General features: G+C 37.9%; 1 pseudogene; it reads left to right on the plus strand.

Annotated features, from left to right (window-relative positions):
- The first annotated feature begins 231 nt into the window (after positions 1–231).
- On the plus strand, positions 232–11,214 carry LOC126704758 (uncharacterized; annotated as a pseudogene).
- Positions 11,215–13,583: the final 2,369 nt, after the last annotated feature.

Here is a 13,583-nt window from a genome sequence, read left to right on the forward strand (position 1 = left end):
AAGATCTTACACACTTGTAAGCTCATTTCTAGAGACTTATAAGCTCAATTCTAGAGACCTAAACCCTAATCTTTACCCCCCCGTACTCACATTAACATTTATAATTATAAAGTGACTATCACGCTAATAGTGCGAGATGATATACAATGAAACTTTAAAAAGTATGTATTGGTCACATATCCTTTCTTTTAAGGAACGTAACGGTCATATTACTAGCTCATATAGTTGAGTCTGGGGCATGACATTACCAAAATATTATTACTTTTATTAATACATATGCTGCTTAAAATTCCTGGGCCAACAAGATCTGAGTACCTTGAACTCTATCGAGCTGCCCTAGAAGGTAATTGGGACAAAGCTAAAAGAGTGGTGGAAGAATATCCAGAAGCCATTCGAGATTCCATTACAGAAACGCGTGACGTTCTTCACATTGCATTCGCATCAAAACACACGTCTTTTGTAAAAGAAGTGGTGAGATTTTTGACCGACGAAGACTTAGAACGGATAAACGTAAATGGAGATACAGCCCTTTGCTTTGCTGCAAAATTAGGAACTGTGAAAATTGCTAAGGAGATGGTGAAAAAGAACAATAGGCTCCCATTGATCCGTAGTAGCGAAGAAAGGATCCCACTTCACATAGCAGCAAAGCTCGGAAGTAGAGACATGACGTCGTATCTATGCGACGTGACTCCTTTCGAGGGTTTGTCTCCTGACGAACGCATAGAGATCCTTATGGCTACTATTACCAATGATATGTATGGTATGTCCCACATCTCAGAAACTATGAGTTTCAGGCAATTAATTAAAAATTCCATAACATCGTTTTATGTCCTCACGGAAATTTTGATTGGGCATGCAACCTTCGACAATTATCAAATGTATTGTTTTTATGGACAGATATAGCACTCAAAATTCTGGAAAAGGATGTAACATTAGGAACTAAAAAAGATAAAAAGACTATTGCAGCATTGCGTGAGTTGGCCAAAAAACCCTTTGTAATTGGCGGCAAAAGTCGGCTATCACTCTGGGAAAGATGCTTCAACTTCGGTTAGTTTGGCTTGAACCCAAATTTCCTTCTTTGCATAGATATAACATTTCCCAAGTACGAGTTTTTATTAAATTAACACAATCTTTTGACAAATTTACTCAAATTAAATCAACTTGGAATAAGAAGTAGCTTAATCTCAATTAATTTTAAATGATATTTCTACTTTCTAAACCATTGGAAATTCTCAAAAGGAAAACCATTTTCTATTTTAATTGTCTTGTCTATTGTAATACTTGTAACTGTTTCTTTTATAGACACATAACAGTTACTGGTAAGGTTTTCTTCCTTTTTATTTTTGAATAATTTTAGGACCATGGGCTTTCATATTGCCTTCTTATGGAGAAATTGGGCTTTCGCCATTTCTTTTTAAAAAATCCAGCAAAATGCCCCATGTCTAAAACTAATTAGGGAAATATCTCTGTAGGGATGCGTTTGGATCTTAGGCCCAAGGTATGATTGGATCCAAGTCCAATAAGCCCAATATGATGAATTTGTAGATAATGGGTTGGAAAACTAGGTTCTAATGAATAGGACAACAGTTAAAATGTAGTTTAAAGGATAATCAAACAGAAATGGACGGGATTTCTCAAAGTAAATTGGTCTTCGGCACAATCCAAGGAGGTATGTTCTAGTATATATTGATTGGAAATAGTTACAAATATGGTTATAGCTGCTACAGTGCTTTCTCTTACAAATTTTCGATCCTTTCTCTATGGAGGGTCTCTTACATTATATAGTTCCCTTTGGATGATCTTGACGCTACACTTGTTAATCATTTAAGCCACTACTTAAGTACTTGTCCCATTGGACACCCCCTCAGACATTCTGTGACTTGAGGTAGCCAAAGCAGTACTGTTTCAGGGGTCTTCTCTACATTAATGCAGCTAGAAAGTCAGCTGCAAAACTTTTAATGCGGTGGCAGCAGCCTTTCCCAGGCTGGGTTCTTAGCAATTCCCAAAACTTTTCTTAATACCAAATCTCCTGGTGTTAGTGGTCTCAGCTTCACATTGGCATCATAACCTTACTTGAGCTTGTGTTGATAATAGGTTAATTAGACAATTGCATTTTCTCTTCGTTCGTCAATTAAGTCTAGGCTCTTCCCTAATAGCTCATCATTGTTGCTCACATCAAAAGAACTCGTCCTCAACGTTGGGAATCCAGCCTCCAAAGGAATAGCGGCCTCAACCCCATACGTCATTGAAAATGGTGTCTCTCCTATTGACCTGCGAGGCGTAGTCCGATATGTCCAAAGGACGTGTGACAACTCTTCTACCCATTTTCCCTTCGCATCATCCAACCTCTTCTTAAGTCCATTTACTATGACTTTATTAACAGCCTTGGCCTGTCCATTCCTTTGGGGGTAAGCCATGTGACTTTGCTATCAAGCTGTAGGCCATTATCCGCGATGAGGGTACAAGGGACCCCAAACTAGATGACTATGTTTTTCCAAACAAATTTCTTGGCATCTACGTCCCTGATATTCGCTAAGGGTTCAGCCTCGACCCACTTAGTGAAGTAGTTTGTACCAACTAGCAAGTACCTCTTATTCCCTGCTACCTTGGGGAAAGGACCAATAATGTCCAAGCCCCATTGAGCAAATGGCCAAGGGCTGGACAGAGGATTAAGGACCCCTCCCGGTTGGTGGATGTTTGGTGCATATCTCTGGCATTAATCACACTTCTTTACATACTCTTATGCTTCTTTCTGTATGTTTGGCCACCAGTAGCCCTGAGTGATGGCTTGGTGCATACTCTTATGCCTCCAGTGTGGCTTCCATAAATCCCTTCATGTAACTCCTCAAGGAATAGTTCTGATGCCTTAGGATGTATGCATAGCAAGTATGGCCTAGAAAATGAGCGTTTGTACAATTTTTGGTCCTCGGATAGCCAGAACCGAGGAGCTTTTCTCTGTACTTTATCAACTTCTGATTTCTCCTCGGGCAGGATATCCTCCTTCAAGAATAGTTCTATGGGGTCCATCTAGCTAGGCCCTACCCTAAATTGATGAACATGTACCATCTCCCTCTTCCCTTCCGTGGGTTTACATAAGTCTTCTACAAGGATGACCCGAGGTAAGCTCTGCGCCGAGGAGGTTGCCAGCGTGGTTAGGGAATCAACATGTGTGTTTCCACTTCTAGGGATATGCAATATGTTGAAAGATTCAAACCTTGACAACAAATGATTAACTTGGCTCAAGTATCCTTGCATTCTCACATCTTTTACTTCTAACTCTCCCTTCACCTGGCCTACGACCAACCTTGAGTCCGAAAACATCTCCACTGCCTTTCCGCCCATTCTTTGAACCATGGCCATTCCCATTAGCAGAGCCTTATATTTAGCCTCATTGTTTGTGACCAAGAAGTCCAGTACCAATGATTTCTCAATAGTAATCTTCCCGGGAGATACTAGAACTAACCCCACTCCGGATCCCCTTTAATTTACTGCACCATTAACATATACTCTCCAGGATAAAGGATCTTGTGGGGAGATCATGCCAATTGATTTTCCATCCATGTGTCGCTTCTCTACTTCTACTTCCAATGGGGATTTAACAAACTCGGCTACCAAATCTGTGAGGACTTGACCCTTGACAGAGGTACGAGCCATGTATTTGATGTCAAAAGCTCATAGGATTGTGCCCTATTTAAAAATACTCCTCATGTAATTAGCACTTCGAAGCAGAGCTCTGAGCGGAAGCTGAGTTAGAACAACAACTGTGTGTGTTTGGAAGTAATGGGGGAGTTTACGTGTAGCATGCACCACTGCCAAAATGGCCTTCTCCAATGGTAGATAACGGACCTCGGCTTCATATAGTGACCTGCTCACATAATAAACTAGCCTTTGTATGCCGCTATCAACTCGTATCAACATCAAGCTTACAGCATGAGAAGCCACGGCAATATAAGCAAACAGGACCTTATCCACTTCAAGACTAGACATAATAGGCGGCTGAGAGAGATATTCCTTAAGCCACTGGAAGGCCAAAGCACAATCCTCAATCCACTCAAATCTCTTCCACTTATTCATCAACAGGAAGAAAGGTTTATATCTATCCACTGACCGAGAGATAAACCGGTTCAAGGCAGCAGTCATTCTAGTTAGCTTTTGGACTTCCTTAGGATTCCGAGGTAGTTGTAAACTGATAATTGCCTTAATCTGATCAGGCTTAACCTCAATTCCCTGGTGAGTTACCATGTAGCCCAGAAACTTGTCTTACCCCACACCAAAAGAGCATTTGGAAGCATTAAGGCACAACTTGTGTTTCCTCAGAATTTCAAAAATGTTCTCGAGATCTCCCACATGCTTGGACACTACCTTACTCATTACCACCATATCGTTTATATAGACCTCAATAGTCTTGCCCAGCTGTGGTTCAAACATCCTAGTCATCATCCTTTGATAGGTAGACCTTGCATTTTTCAAACCAAATGACATCACTTTGTAATGGTAGTTTCCAGTGAGAGTGACAAAAGCTATTTTTTCCTGATCACCCAGGGCTAGTGATACTTGGTGGTACCCTTGAAAGGAATCTAAGAAGCTCATCTGAGGATGGCCTACAGTTGCATCCACCAGCTAGTCTATCCTAGGCATAGGGAAAGGGTCTTTTAAGCAAATCTTATTTAGATCTGTGAAGTCCACACACACTCACCACTTCCTATTCTTCTTTTTCACCACCACAGTATTGGCTAGCCACTCAGGGTAGAATACTTCTTTGATAGCCCCTACCTGCTTAAGCTTCATCACCTCGTCTTTGACAACATCCGAATGATCCTTGGACGAGCACCGAGGTGGTTGTTTCTTGGGGGTGACAGATGGATTAACATTTAAATGATGACAGATGAAGTTCAGATCCACCCCTAGGGCTTCGTAGGCATTCCATGCGAACACATCAATATTTCTCCTAAGGAACTCTATTAGCTCTTCCTTCTCTTGAGGAAGCAGCTGAGCTTTGACCTAAAAGAACTTCTCTGGATCATCACCAACAACAACCGTCTCTAAATCTTCACATTTTGCCTCCTCGACTGATCCATTGACAGGCAACACCAAAACTTTTAATTGCTATAAGCCCCTTTCAGTAGAGGCCGAGGACTCTGCTTCGGGCTGATGTAATATGGCAGCCACTAGGCACTGCCTAGCTGAGGATTGACTCCTAACAATCTCTTCAATCTGGCCTCCCGACGAATATTTCACATTCTGGTACAGAGTAGAAGAGACTGCTCCTAGGGCATGAAGCCAAGGTCTAGCCACAATGGCCATGTAAGGGGAATAAGCGTCCATCACAATAAAGTCCACATCTACCACTTCTGAACCAGCATACACGGGTAGTTTAATTTGACCCCTAGGAATGACAACCTTTCCATCAAAACTCACTAAAAGAAAGTCATAGGCTGTTAAGTCCTCGGGTCTCAAATTCAGCCCCTTGTATAATTCAGGATACATAATCTCAGCGCTACTGCCTTGGTCCACCATTATTCTCTTCACATCATACCCCCTAATCCTAAGCATGACCACCAAAGCATCATCATGAGGCTATATGGTTCAAATCTTATCATCATTCGAAAAAATTAGTACTAGTTGGATATCCACTTTAGCCCTCTTTGGCTCTGGATTAGTGTCCTCAGTGGACAACTGAGCCACAGACATCACTCGGGAGGGATAGAAACCAGTCCTCCCTGAAGTAGCAAAGATGACATTTATCGTACCCAATGGAGGTCTTAAAGAAGCATCTCTCCGGGGTTCTGAATTTGCCTAGCCCTGTTGGCCATTGGAATGATGCAAAAACTAACTCAATTTTCCTTCTCGAACCAGCTGGTCCAGATGATCCCACAAATTTCTATAGTCCTGGTGGTACTAGTAATAAAGACTCTGATTGTGCCTCAAAGGGTTTCCTGCCATCTTGTTTGGCCATTTGAAGAATGGCTCATTCTTAATCTTCTTCAGGACCTGATGCATCGATTCTCGGAACACCGCATTAACCACTTGGGCACTAGTAGGCCCCAACTGCCCAGTAAAGTCCCTTCAAGGTCAGTTGTTATTGTATTGGTCCAACCTGAAATCCCTTCTCTCCTGAGGGATAACCTTAGCCTTACCTTTCCCCTACTGCTGGTCTTCCTAAACCCTCTTATACTAGTCAATTCGGTCCATGAGTTGGCACACACTAGTGACAGGCTTTCCCATCAAAAACTTCCTTAAACCGTGCTCGGCTGGGAGGCCGACCTTGAAAGTACTGATGGCCAAGTCATCAAAGTTACCATCTATCTCATTGAACATTTCCCAATATCTGTCCGAGTATGTTTTCAAAGTTTTCCCCTATCGCATGGATAAGGACAGTAGGGAATCTAGGGGCCGAGGAACCCTGCTGCAAGTAATAAAACGAAAGCCAAATGCTTGGGTGAGCCCCTTAAAGGAACTTATGGAACCTGCCCCCAAGCCATCAAACCATCTCATCGCTACGAGTCCCAGACTAGATGGGAACACCTTACACATCAAGGCCTCATTCTTGGAATGGACGGCCATTCTCTGGTTGAAATGGCTCACATGCTCCACAGGGTCTGTTCGACCATTGTAAATGGTGAACGTTGGCTGATTGAATCGTTGAGGAAGTCTTGCCCCTTCAATCTTGTGTGTGAAGGGCGATTTGGAAATCTGGTTCAACGCCTTGCTCATAGCGACATTTCCCAGGCCTTTGCGAGGTAAGCTCTTATACCTACGTTTATGATGGCGCTCCTCATCGTAAGAGAAAGACTCACTAGGTGGGGTTCTTGACTTTTATCTATAACTAGCATCCTCTCCATCATTAGAGGAAACATCGGAGTTAGAGGGGGTTCGCTTTCATCGTACATGGTGCAACTTCCTCTTTAAATGGTCAATTTCCAGTTGCATGGCTCTGTTATTCTATTCTTGAGAGATGTGACTTCCAACTCGAGAGTGGCTTCTACTTATATGTGTAGTATGCACACTACCCTTTCGATCTCTCATGTGTTCAAGATTAAGGAAATCATCTTGTCGTTAGGACCCTGTGGATTCTTGCTAATGAGGACCTGATCCTACCATAGTTAACCATTGCACTCACTATCACACAAGTTACTTCCCACAGACGACGCCAATTGTAGGGACGTGTTTGGATCTTAGGCCCAAGGTACGATTGGATCCAAGCCCAATAAGCCCAATACAATGAATTTGTAAAAAATGGATTGGAAAACTAGGTTCTACTGAATAGGACAACAGTTAGAATGGAGTTTAAAGGATAATCAAACAGAAATGGACTCGATTTTTCAAAGTAAATTGGTCATCGGCACAATATGAGGAGGTATGTTCTAGTATATATTGACTGGAAATAGTTACAAATATGGTTCAAGCTGCTACAGTGCTTTCTCTTACAAATTTCCGATCCTTTCTCTATGGAGGGTCTCTTACATTTTATAGTTCCCTTTGTTGACCCTACACTTGTTGATTAGTTAAGCCACTATTTGAGTGCTTGTCTCATCGAACAACCCCTAGACCTTCTATGAGTTGAGGCTGCCAAGGCAACACTGTTTTAGGGTTTTCTCCACATTAATGCAGCCAGAAAGTTAGCTGCAGAGTATTTATTGCGGTGGCAGCAGCCTTTCCTCAGATATTTTTGGATTTCCATTCCTCTCGTAAGTTCATAATGCATGTCCCCATCAATGGAATTTTCCTGGAAGATCACTTTGGACAAAAGGATATGCATTTAGTCTATGCTTCACTTATCCTAGAAGACGCTCCTCCTCGGACTATTTCCCCCAACCTTTCCATTTGCAACATACTCAAGGGACTTAACACCCTCACTATCGTTTATTCGTCCTCGGATCACCCCACGTTCTCGGCCAAGGCCTAAGGTCCAATATATAATTTAAGCCCTCATTCCTACAGCCCCTGTTTTGAAACTCGATTTTTTAAAAATCGAGTTTTAAATGTATAACTCAATTTTTGGAATATCGAGTTATAGCGAACATGAACTTAGATTTTATTTATTTATTTTTTTTTTCTCTAGAACTCGAGTTCCATGTAAAGTACTCAAGTTCCACTTGAATTTTTTCAAGGAGCTTGAGTTCCAGAATTTATTTTTTAGTTCGCTATGACTCGATTGTCCAAAAATCAAGTTTTAAATTGAAATTCGATTTTTAGAAAATCGAATTTTAAAACAGGGGCATTTCCCTAAATAGTTTCAGATATGGGCATTTTGTTGGATATTTTTTTTAAAAAAAGTGTAGAAGCCCATTTTCTCCGCCTTCTCACTATTTTCCTGTATGGCAAATAGTGATTGAATATTAATCACTTTTACACAAACCTACCAGTTTTTCTTAACTACTAATAGTAGTTAGCCACGTAGGATAGTTGTGACAAATGGTGTAAACTTGTATGGTCCTAAAATTATTCTTTTTTTTAAAGGATTTTTTTTTGGGGGGGGGGGGGGGGGTGGGTTGTGTGTGTGTGTGTGTGTGGAAGGTTTGGATTTCTTTACGTGCATAAATATTTTTAATTTCCTTTTTCTTATTCATTATTATTCTTATTCGAAAATAAGGTAGTCACTAGCATAGTTGTCAAATCATGAATAGTATCGTGAATCAATTTTTTTTTTTCTTTTTCTATATTGTAAGATACACAAATACTTAATAAAATTAAAAAAAAAAATTATAGATACACACACACATAGGATATATATTCGTTATAAAATTGAAAATATTTAAATAATGATTAATTTATTCATAACTTATGTAATAATATTTTACAAACAAACTAAATAAATCAAACTAGTATGTGTTTCTAACATGCACATTCAAATTGATTAAACTCAAGAGTAATAATACATTAAAAAAGACCCAAAGTAATAATTTATTTTCATCATATTCATCATCTTGCCTTATCAACTATATCTAAGTCAATGTTATCATCATGTTCATCATTTTGCAAACTTATTTCTTCATTGAAATTTTCTTCATTGTCATCAACATTTACTATTTCTTCTTATTCTTTTATTTTAATAAATTAAAAAAAAAATATTTCTTTTTGGCATTCTAGCTTTTTAAACTTATAACAACAATGATAAAAAAAAATAATTATATTTTCAGATAATACCTTATTCATAGTATAGAAAATATATTTGTAAATATGAATAGTCCAAATTTTGTAAGAGAAAGAAAGAAAGAAAGAAAGAAAAACTTATGAACATGTTATTTTATTAATTAGGCTAAATTAAGTAACTTGATAATTTTGTATTAAAAACAAATCTAACAACTTGTTAGATTCAAATAAAAATACAAAATTTAACCAAAAACTCATTTTAAAACATATGTTTATGCATTATACGATATATACAATTTTACGATATGATATGATTTATATGATATACACACTATATTATATGATTCATGAGTATTTCTCATACGCCCTTACGATACAGAACTTATTACATGATATGATACGTATCATACGATACTGACAACTATGGTCATTAGTCATCCAATTAATTAGCACAACCAACAAGAAACAAACTTCTAAACTTAGTTGTTAATCTCATTGTGCTTTGAAATTTTATTTTGAAAGATCAAAATAAAATTTACTTTAAGTTAGAATATATATATTTATTTATTTGAGAAACAAACACACACACAAGGGAGACAAAATAAGGTTCAAACATAAATGCATACCACAAATTCCACTAAAAAATCATTATAACTTTTATGGGAGAGTAAGACAACTACACACAGCACTATCTTTTATAAGCATTGTGGGATAATTGTTTCTTCTTTTTCTTTTTTGCTTTTTTTTTTTCTTTTTCCTTTTCTTTTTTGAGAACCAAACATACACACAAAGTAAAGGAAATGAGATTTTAATACAAAAACACACTACAAATTACACTAAAAAACCATGATAACTTTTGAAAGATGATGAGGCAAGTTATATTATACATAACACATTTTCTTTAAGTTTTAAGCAATGAGGGAATGAGGGTCAAATATTTCAATTTTTTTTTTGATAAAACAAATCTTTCAACATTATTTTTTGATATGGATTTTAAAATAATCTACCCAATGTTTCCGTCTTTTCATAGATTATATAATTAATATTTCTTTTAGACTGAATGATCTTTAAATTGATTTTTTAACCAATATCTAGGATTCAAAGGTATCCGTGACAAAACTAACAGACAAGCATTAGTCCATGAAATGGTTACTCGCGTCTGGATTGCGGTTCAACAATTCAAGGGCAACAGGTTCTCAAACATTTTTCTTCGAACTCCACTTTTTGATGCTGCAGAATTTGGGAATGCTGAATTTCTAATTATACTTATTCGCACTTATCCTGATATGATATGGACTACGAACAATTTCCATCGAAGTTTATTTCACATTGCTGTTATAAACCGGCAAGAGAGTGTCTACAAGTTGATACATGAGATTGGCGCTATCAAGGAAATAATTCTAACTTATGTTGATGCCTATAAACAAAACATCCCGCACTTAGCAGGAAAATTGGCTCCGAAAGCCCGATTAAATCTTGTACCAGGAGCAGCAGCCCTTCAAATGCAACGGAAGTTGTTATGGTTTAAGGTTGATGTTTGTATTATTTAAATTTCTTTTTGTTTTGGTTACACTTGTCAATTTACATGTCCAAAATTGTAGGAGGTAGAAAAGATTGTGCCGCCTTCATACCCGAAGATGAGGGATAATAAGAACCGAACACCGTGGGAATTATTTACGAAGGAACATAAAAAACTAAGGAGAGAAGGTGAAAAGTGGATGAAGGATACAGTAAACTTTTACATTATTGTGGCAACACTGATTACCGGTGTGGTTTTCACTGCAGCTTTCACTGTACCGGGTGGCAGCAATCATGACACAAGGATCCCTATTTTTTTTGGAAAGTATTTGGTTTAGGGTATTTTTCATATCAGATGCAATAGCACTGGTCTCCTCTTTGATATCAATATGAATGTTCTTGTCAATTCTCACATCACGTTTCACGGAAATGGATTTCCTCGTGTCATTACCGACAAAGTTGGAGTTGGGAGTCACCGCACTCTTTATCTCTATAGCAGGCATGCTGGTAACCTTCAGCGCAACCTGCTTGTTGGTCTTTAAAAGTGAAATGGCGTTGCTTCGGACAAAATGGGTTTCTGCCCTTTTCGGGCAAATTAATTAGCTTTTTGCCCTTCTTCCCAAACTAAATAGGGAAATGCCCCTCTTTTGAAAATAGACTTTTTCAAAATTGAGTTAAGTCCTATAGTGACGTTTTCAAGGACCTATAGTGATGTTTTTAAGGACCTAGAGTGGCGTTTTGTAACTTGATATCCATGAAATCGAGTTATAGGCAATACACTATAGGTCCTTAAAAACGTTACTATAGGTCCTTAAAAACGTCACTATAGGGCTTCAGAAATTTTTTTTTTTTTTTTTTAAATCGATTTTGAGAAAGTCGATTTTCAAAAGAGGGTCATTTCCCTATTTAGTTTGGGAAGAAGGGCAAAAGACTAATTAATTTGTCAGAAAAGGGCAGAAGCCCATTTTGTCCCGTTGCTTCCGATAGTCATAATTGCTTTGGCTAGTGTCCCAATTATTTTGTTCGTTAGACTACATTATCAATTCTAGGTTGAGATTATACACTCAACATACTCTTCTAGGTTTCTTTTTGGGCCACTTAATGATCCGTTTGGATTGAGAAGAGAAGGAGGGGAAGTGGAGAAAAGTAAAGTAAAGTTGGCTGAAAATTAATGTACTCTTTTAATGGAAGGTAACAATTGGGTAATTATTTGTGTTTCTCAAAGTAACTCCAAGTATGCACTTTTAATGTATCAACCTTCAAGTGTACCACGGTTTGATACTAAAACTAAATTCGTGTGTTGAGATTGTGTTATGATAATCCTAATCAAATTTCATTATTGTCCTTTTCTCTTTTGTTGATTCATGTTTATCAAATTTCAGTTGTATTTTAGGGATGACAATACTAACATATCTATGGGTATGGATGGTCAAACGTTCGATTAGCTGCATGATCCAACAACAGCATAATTTTTTTAAAGGGGCTGCAGGTGCTCGGTCATATTGGGACAATTTGAGATCTAAGACGATAACATTAAATGAGATTGCTAAAAAAATAAGACAAAAATACAAATTTTTTTTTTATCAACAATACCAATTTGGCCCTTACATTTTAGTAGTAATCAATTTGGTCCATGTTATTTTCAACTTGCAACTAATTTGGTTTCTAATATTAACTCATTAACTAAAATCACCTAAATGACAAATGATGTGCATTCCTGGCACACTTGAAGTTTATGTGGCTACTAAATTAACAATTAAAAAATAGAGCAAATTCGAACTTACCACTTGTGGTTTGGCCGAAATTTAAGTTGCTTACCTATAATTTAAAAGTTGGCACTTTGCCTACCTAAGGTTCACTCTGTTAGACTTCTGTAACTCACCTTGCACTTTCATCATTAAAAACACAAAAAATTAAAATAACAAAATTAAAATAAAATAAAATATTAAAAAATATTTTTTGTAAAAATAATTGGGAGCTTCAAGAGTTAAAACAAGAACACAAAAACAATATCAAAATTTCTTTTTTCATGGTGCTTGGCTCAAAAAGTTTTATGCATCTCTTTTACTCTCTATTTCCTTTCTCCAACCCCTCAATATGGATCAAGGCAAGCAATTATGGTACTTTTTTTCTTTGGCGTTCAGAAATTCATTTTAGATCTGGGAGTTTGTTTGAGTTCTGATATGATTTGGTTTGATGCGTGTTTATTATGGCTAACTTTACTTTCGCCTTGGTTGAACTGGAAAGATTGTCGTTGATAGGACCAATGAACTCTCTTTCCTTAGACGATCTCATCAAATATACTTGTCCACCTTGGCATGACATGGACAAAGGCAAGTGAGTCATTAATAAGAAGATTCAATGCCTCGGATAGTTAACAATTAATTGGCAGACCATTGAAAGCTAATCAAAACCCGCATTAATGAGCCCAGAGGCGTTACAGAAAGAGCACTATAGCCACAATTAAGGACCCAACGGCTAAAAACTATGAAACTATATATACACATTCATCAGAGACAAACAAGGTACAAAGATTCACCCATAAATACTCTTATACAGATCTCTCTGATATTCAGAACTTTCTTATTTCTCTCAAAAAGCTTCTATACACTAACTTTGGCATCATAAATGTTGTGGTAGGCACCACACTGGTGACCACCTAAGGAGAGCCTTTGTCTTACGTTTGTAGGAATAGTGATGAGGATTCGGCTCCATCTAGACGAACCTACAGAACTGACGATTTACACATCATCAGTTTGGCGCCGTTTGTGGGAATGACATTTTCGCACTTAGGTTCGAAAGCGTAGTTCCAGTCAATTCCTAAATTCAGACGAAGCCCAACCAAGATTCCGCAACATTAGCCTTATAAATCCAGACACTTACAGCTAGCGTGGAATAACTCACAAGACAAAACAAGGAGATGAGGCTGTGGCTTCAACAAGAGGAGAACCGGTCTAGGACCAATCAGGAAG

The sequence above is a fragment of the Quercus robur genome, chromosome 11 (assembly GCF_932294415.1).
Source record: "Quercus robur chromosome 11, dhQueRobu3.1, whole genome shotgun sequence".
Taxonomy (NCBI): domain Eukaryota; kingdom Viridiplantae; phylum Streptophyta; class Magnoliopsida; order Fagales; family Fagaceae; genus Quercus; species Quercus robur.